The following is an 8,490-nucleotide window of genomic DNA, read 5'->3' as shown; positions in this document are numbered from 1 at the left end:
GCACAAGACAACAACAATAGTGTCTTTCCCATTGCCTTTGCTTTGGTTGAAGGTGAAACCGTCGGTGGTTGGGGTTTCTTCCTTAGTCATCTCAGAACACATGTCGCTCCACAAGTCGATCTTTGTTTGATTTTAGATAGACATGCTGCTATTGAGAGTGCTTACAATAACCATGATAACAAATGGAATAATCCTCCTTCTACGTCTACTCCATTAGATATATCCCACAACTTCATGCGTGTAATCAAAGACAAGAACCTTCGCAAAAAAATGGTGAATGCATGGTATGCTCTAACTGAGACGTCATTTCAACATTACCATGACAAAATTAGATTGTCAAATGCATATGCAGGAAGGTGGGTGGATAACATACCATTAGAGCATTGGACACGGACATTTGACAGAGGATGTTGATGGGGCCACATGACAACAAACCTTATGGGATGCATGAACGATGTCTTCAAAGGAATTAGAAATCTACCAATAACCGCATTGGTCAGAATAACCTATTTTAGGTTGACATCGACCATCGCAACCAGAGGCGAAAGATGGAGTGCAGTGTTAATTTTGGATCAATTATTCAGTAAATGTTATATGAAAGTGATGAAAGAGGAAACTATCAAAGCTAGCATACACACAATTACAATCTTTGACCGTCATATGCAAAGTTTCAGTGTACAGGAAACAATGGACCACAATGAGGAGATGTCAAATTTATCATATGTTGTTAGACTAAATAGAAGTTGGTGCAACTGTGGAAAGTTTCAGGTCTTCCGTATTCCTTGCTCCCATGTCATTGCGACATGCACACATACTCGCCAGGACGCTTACAGCAATCTATCTGATGTTTACAAGGCCATTATCGTCATGAATTTCTATAACAAAAGCTTTTGAGTGCTAACAATGGAGGAATATTGGCCTCCATATCAAGGGGACATAGTTTGGCACAACGATGATATGTAAAGAAAGAAAAAAAGGACGACCAAACATCACATGTATTATAACAAAAATAGATACGGCTGATAAAATGATAAGATTATGTAGTATATGTCGTCAACCCGAACATAATATGAAAAAATATCCCAATCTTGGAGAAACCTCTGCATCATAATTTAGTACCTCTTTTTAATTTTTGTAACCTTTGATTTTGATATATTAATAACTTTTTGTTACAAAAAGGTTAACAACAAATATTACTCCAACTTAAACACACTTAAAACCGAACAGGTTTGAATAAACAACACAAACAACAAATATCAAAACAGATAAAAATACTTAACCACAATATTTGAAAACAATATTTCTAACTAATTACAACAATCAAACTGATATCATTTGGTCCAAACACCACTTCCCTAGCATCCTTATCATTTTTTACTCGCACCCATCCATGTATCACATCGAGTCTCTCAATACTTCTAATTTTTTCGCCTTCAGGTATGTTTACGTCTAACCAACGAACCAACTCCCTCTGTAGTTGCTCGAAACGACATATGTTCCAGAAGAGCTTCTTCATTGAAGGCTTATCTCTCGAATAAATCATTTTTCCATAGCGACGACGAAGACGAACCATGTTTGCATTATAATGAAAAGAGATATGGAAAAAATGAATTACATAACATCTTTATTTATACAAAAAAATAATACACAATACACGGAGGAGCCAGACCAATTGGCGCCTCCTCTCATTTTCTACACATAGGCGCCAATTGGATTTACAACACCATGTATTATAGCCAATTCAATTGACGCCTCATCTTTAAAATTAAGTGTAGGCATCAATTCATCTGACACTTACGTGTTAACTTTTATTTTTTTTAAAGTTGGGTAGTTTGGGAATTAGTCTGAAAAGTGAGCTATTTTGAGATTTTTTTTGAAAAACTGGGTTATTTAAGTAAAAAATCCGAGAACACTGAAGCAATTCATAAATATTTGTTGGGGGATGATATAAGATTGTTGGGGATTTTTATGAAGATTTGATTTATGAAAAAATTTAGAAAAAAAGATTAACATGAATTTGTGAAAAAATTTAGAAAAAGATTAATATGGATTTGGAAGATGGATTTAGAAGGAGGAATATAAAAATAAATCTACTTTAATTTAATTTAGAAAACAATTTAAATTAGTTTTAATAAAATATTTATGATAATTTATTTTATTTTTCATTTTTTAATTTAATATTTTTTATATATTATTTAAATAAAAAATAATTAAGAATTATTTGGAAAAAAAATTGCCGCTAAAGTCTCGCCACATCATCAATTCAACTACCTTATCATCCAAAATGACACTTAAATGAGGTGGGAGACTAAAAAAAAAACTTGAAAATGGATTAAAATCCCAAATTTGAAAATAGGGGGATCAAAACTCAAAAAAAGAAAAATAGGAGAACAAAAGTTACAATTAAGCCTAAAAAATAAAAATAAAATAAAGTCAGCAAATGGGAAATTGTCCCCTTTTTATCATCTCTCTCTCCCTCTCTCTCTCTCTCTCTCATCCTAAAACAAGATAAAAAAATATGATCTTACCTCTCTGCTTCAAATCAAGTGCAATAACAAAAACAATCTAACTACACCAAACTTTCTTTTTCTACTTCTTCAAATCAGAAAACAATAAAAAAACACAACAACAATGTATCGCCCGCCCAATCAGTGGCGATTTTGAGAGAGGAAAAAAAGTCGTCGCAGTAACATGCAGTAAACCACTGGGAGAGGATGATTGACTGGATTCCTGAGGAGGTCGGAGTGGCTGCATTGAAATGGATGCGTTGTTGTCCAGTTTCATGGTGGTGATAATGGGGGCAATTTCTGGCGGTTCTGCTTGTTGTTCTTCACTTCTTCTTTTCCCTTTTTTTATGTTTGTGTGATATTGTTTGTTTGTTGAATATTGATGATGAATGATTGTTGTTGAATATGTTTGGTGTGGTGTTGTTGAATAACATTAAAGAAGAAGATCCTTTTTGTTTTTTATTTATTTATTTTGTAATTTTTTCTTTCTTATTTTTTTGAAATTTTAACAAAAATGTGAATGATATGTGTGTTGGAATAAAAGGATTTTCAAGAAAGATGAGAGAAGAAGAAGAGAGAAAAGAGATAAAAAAAACTATAAACTAAATTAATGAAAAGTGGAATCCTTATTGAGTGAAGTTGTTGTAGTACTTATTTACATCATACCATACCATTTATATAGGCAACAAAATCCTGGACTCAAAACTATACAAATCGACCAAAGCCCAAAATATTCAAGTTATACTTTGCCTTCGACACAACAACTTAAATGTTGTATTTGCCTTTGTTGAATACAACTGACTCCTACATCTTCGACTAGCTATTTTGACATAGTCGAATGCTAGATTTCAAAAGAAAATCGAATTACAACTTGTAACACACCCCCTAATTCATTTTCTTGAGACTTCATCTCAATGCTTCTCTTCAACTCATCGAACCTGACTTTCTTCAGGGGTTTGGTGAGTATGTCGGTTAGTTTCCATTCTGACTTGCAATGCTCAAGTTCAAGCTTTCCTTTGTTAAATTGATCTCTAAAAAAATGTTACCTCATTTTGTCATACCCCAAAATTTGTCATACATTTTTTTCATTTTTACCTGACTCATGGTCCATGATTCATTTGCATACTCATGTCCTAGTTATCTATCATAAGATCATTTTCATTTGCATTTATAATTTTTAGGTAGCATCATTGATTCAGAGGGTTCTTGTTATTTATGATACAAATCATTGAATTATGGTTAATTCATGAGCTAGGGTTTTTATGGTGCACTTGTGAATCAAGCCTGGGGATCATGGTGTTATACTTGACTTTGGGATGTTTATTTCTCTTGGATCAAGCCTTTTAAAACCCTAATATTTCTCAAGACTTGTTGATTACATCATGCACATGTAAATTTAGAAGTCATGGGCAAGTTTGACTTTGGTCAATAAAGTTAACCATTGGAGGTTGACTTCTTGTTGTCCAATTTTTCTATGACAATTTTTGCATGGTTTGTTGATTAGTTTGTGTTTGTTGAATACAAAACATGACAGTTCAAAAATAAAAGGTTTTCAAATATTCAAATATTTTAATTTGGAGGGAATAACTTATTTTTGAGAATCAAGTTACAAGTGGCAATTCAAGGTTCAAAGAATCTCATTTCAAGATTAAATACATTGCAAAAATCCCAAATTTTCAAACATTATACAAGAAATCACATATTTGACCTAAAGTTGACTTTTGGTTAAACAGTTGACCAAAGTCAAACTAACCTTAGCCTACTTTGGGCTTCATCCTCATTGATCATCCATTTATGCCTTCAAGATATCCAAAACTTCTTCATATCCTTGATGATAAGTCTCCTTTATGCCATATCAAGCCAAGTCCCATCCTACCAAATGAATATCAGTCCTACAACAATACAAACCAAGTCATGACATAAACAAAAACACATGGGACACAAAAACTCATCATGCTTACACTAAAGGTCCATCCTAAAAACATGCACATCAAGATATTATGCAGGCCTCAAGTCCAAACTAAAATAGACCCATTGTCAAAATGTTCGGCATGTTTAATCCAAGTTCAAAACATGATCACAATTCACACACACACACACATCCAAAATTCAACATACCTACCATATACATACAATACAAGTCAAGCCTACATTCAACCTAACACACCAATGTCAAAACTTCAACTTCTAACTTCCATACTAACCTAAACTGACATAATCAATAGTCTTCTAGCTAACTTCTTTCTAACTCAATTCACTTCTAATTCTAACATTCACTAACATTTCCATACTAACTGTCATGGTTAACGAATTAGCTAACTAATTTTCCATTTTTCTAAACTGATTCACTAATTGTTAATTGCATTAGCTAACACATATAACAAGTTCATTTAGTCTAACACAACAAACCAATTTTTAATTCTACATTTCATAACAGTTCAACCAAGCATCAATTAACTAACATATTTGCTAAAGTCCAACTTCATAACATCAAGCCAACCTAACTGTCAAAATTCATACTTTTAAGCATTCAAACTAACATCAATACTAACTGACTCAACTAATCCTAACTAATTGGAATCACCACACTAATAGTCCTAACACACCATCTAACAGTTCAGATTAAAAACTAACTGTTAATTAACTAACTTCTTCTAACTATTTCAAAATACACTAACAACTTTCTAAACTAATTTCAAACCTACTAACTAAAAAATTTCAAGATGCTAACTATTAACTAACAAAGTTAACTCTTCTAACATAACTATTTTTAACAGTTAATCATCTCTAACTCACTAACACATTCTAACATTCTACTAACAGTTCCAAATACTAACAACCCAACTAAACTAATTGCCAATTAACACCGTTAAGACCCTAACCAAATTGCATTCTAACTTAACTAATTTCCATCGAAACTAACAACTGACCAAACTCTTAACTCCCTTTACCCTAATTGCCTAATTCGGTTATGACTCTCCAACCTTCAATCATAGATCGTTTAATTTCAATTTTAAGACTTAGGGTTTGTGGTTCGATTTTGATGGTTTAGTGATTTTTAGAAGAAATGGATGTAAGAAATTGAAAGAGGAGGGCGAGAAGGTTCCATTAATGGTGGTTGTTGGCTGAGTTGGGTTGCTCTGCCGCCTCCGACATGATAGAGCGATTTCCTGCAAGGTAGCTAGGAGAGGGAGAGATAAATGTTTATGATGAAGTGAAAATGAAGATGAGAGTGAATCTGAATTCCTTCACCCTTTGCCCCCTACGAGCTGGGCCTCTCAATTCTGAACCCAAAAGGCTTTGCTAGCCCCACATCCAAATTGATGACACACCTCCTTCCACTCTGAATTAGAAAGAGAATTAATCACGGGCCTTCAACATGTTGGGCCTAGTGTTATTTCCTAATCAAACCCACCATATTTTCCATACACCCCCTGGAAGATTGTGGTTTAATCATTTAATTCTTTTTGGTAACACACTAAAAAGACATAAAAAATACTCTTTAAATGCCCATTAACAAATAGTACTTTTTAGATTAGACTTTAATTATATTTAATTGTTAGTTTTAATTTCAATTAGAGAAAAATTAATTAGAAATTAGGGTTAACATGATTTTTAATTGATAATTCTTTTAGTTGTTTCATAAATTCCACATGCTTAATATGTACTTATTTGCATGATCCCTTATTGGATGGTTAGTTGATCAAGTTCGTTTATATCAGTTAATTATATTTGTGAATTAGACTTGTCTTAGATTTTTCATGAACAATTTGTATGCTTCCCTTGGGATCCCTATTCAATTAAGTGGTCATAAGTCCCTTGATCACTTGGTTAAATTAGAGCTTCACACTTGCACACACTTGATCCATAAAGTCAACTTAAGATTCACAATCAAGACCTTGGAGATAGAAGGATCGATATCAGGACCTGATCATGATGAGCTTCATCCACCCAAGCACACTTTGCCTTATCAAGACAAAAGACTCTTCTCTTTCAAAACACTTGTTAGTTATGATGTGAATGGTGCACCACGAGCCTTAAGCAACAGATAAGAATAAGAGGGGTTTTTCTCACTCTTGTTCTAACTATCTTTGAATATAGGATGTATGCCCCAGTTATTCAAAGTATTCAACTCCGTTCATAGACTTTAGTACAATTCGAATCAAACAACTTTCAAACTTTCTTTCCCACATACAACACTTCAACAATCAACATCCATAATACCTTTCTCTTTGGACCAAACACAACTCTCCTTGGATACCTATATACTCTTGAGGTTAATCGCCTTATTTTGGTTGATCACCTCCTATATGGGTTAATCACCTTAACATGGTTAAGAACCCATCTCTGATCCATACCCATCACTTTGAGTTAATCACCTTCTCATGGTTAAAATCCTTTTCATGCATATCTGCCATGTGAGCTACGTGCTTAGGCAAACTCATTTCATATTTCTCCTATAAGCTTCATGCTTAGGCAAATCTTTTTTCTTGCATATCTGCCTCATAAGCTTCGTGTTTAGAAAAACTCATTTCATGTCTTCCCTGTAAGTTTTGTGCTTAGGAAACTCATTTCATACATGCCTTGTAAGCTCTATGCTTAGGCAAACACCCCTTTCCTATAGGTCTTGATCCCTGGATCTAGGAAAATCTATACAACTCTGCATAGGCTAATCACCATTTATTGGTTAAACGCCACACTCCTAGTTCAGACACCATTATATGGCTTCAAACAACACACTCTTGGTCCAAATAATACTTTCACCATACTAAACAACACCTTTACCATTTCACAAATATTTTCCAAATCATTTATAAACCTTTTCAATACAACTCAATCATAAACCTTTTTAAAACAAATTACTTACTTTTCATAAAATAACAGTTATAATTCGTTCCTTAGCAATCAGACTAAAAGCTTAGAGCATCCGAATGAGGATCAAAATCAGCTAACGTCAAAACACTTCCAGGATACAACTATAATTGTTCCCTAAAGACAACCAATAAATATGTAGTTTTTTCCCACAAACTACGGAGCTCTGATTTTTCTCTTTGCACTATGAGAATTCGTCAGCACGAGGATTCAAATCCTTGGCGGACACATTAATTAATAAACTTATATTTTCCCCTTAATTAAAACTATTAGCAAGTAACCTTTATATAATAATACCCATACACGCAAAGAACAATCAAAATGGTTTCCGTTGAATACAACTGATGTGAGGGATGCTAATACCTTCCCCTTGCATAACCGATTTCCTTACTCGTTTCTCTTACCTTAGGGTTTTATTTAAATTTTCCCTTTCTCTTAGAATAAATAAAATTCAGTGGCGAATCTGTTATATTTTGAGCGTACAATGCCTCAGATATTTTTCGCGGTGCGACACCTTTCTATGTGCTTACATCGACCATGACACATTGGATGATTCACTAGGATGATAAATGACTTGTTGTCGACAAACAACTTCATTTTCCTAGGTTCCATTAACTTGATCTCTTCGAGCAACATCTCTATCCATGCTACTTTGCATGCTGCATATGATGTGGCCATGTACTCAGTTTCACATGACGACAAAGCCATAATTCTTTACTTTCTTGAGCTCTAAGATATTGGAGCGCCTTCGATCATGAATATGTAGCATGTAATACTCTTATTCTCGTCTTGATCTCCCTTGAAATCTGAATCAATATAGCCATATACTTCTGCATTTGTGTTGGTCTTCTTCTGCCTTGGCATTAGCATACCATGATCAATCATATCATTTATGTGTTGGTCTTCTTCTTCTTCTTCTTCTTCTGCTTTGACTCTTCTTATCTCTGCTTCATTTGTACCTATAATCAATAAGTCATTTACATACAAGCATAATAGGATTCGATTGACCCTATTTGCATCATTGACATGCACTTCATGTTCATAGACACACTGTGTGAAATCTGCTTCGATTAGGAAATTGTGTATCATCTTATTCCAAGCTCATGGAGCT

At 33.8% G+C, this 8,490-nt stretch overlaps 1 long non-coding RNA gene across 1 annotated transcript; it reads right to left on the bottom strand.

The window, feature by feature from the left end:
- Nucleotides 1-4,072: 4,072 nt before the first annotated feature.
- On the bottom strand, nt 4,073-5,784 carry LOC127082126 (uncharacterized). The gene is made up of 2 exons (XR_007788153.1): nt 5,459-5,784; nt 4,073-4,399 (listed from the first exon to the last, which is right to left on the bottom strand). It is a non-coding gene; the product is annotated as an uncharacterized LOC127082126 (long non-coding RNA).
- Nucleotides 5,785-8,490: the final 2,706 nt, after the last annotated feature.

Source organism: Lathyrus oleraceus, chromosome 1 (genome assembly GCF_024323335.1).
Source record: "Lathyrus oleraceus cultivar Zhongwan6 chromosome 1, CAAS_Psat_ZW6_1.0, whole genome shotgun sequence".
Classification (NCBI taxonomy): Eukaryota; Viridiplantae; Streptophyta; class Magnoliopsida; order Fabales; family Fabaceae; genus Lathyrus; species Lathyrus oleraceus.
This window is presented reverse-complemented; position numbering and strand designations above follow the sequence as displayed.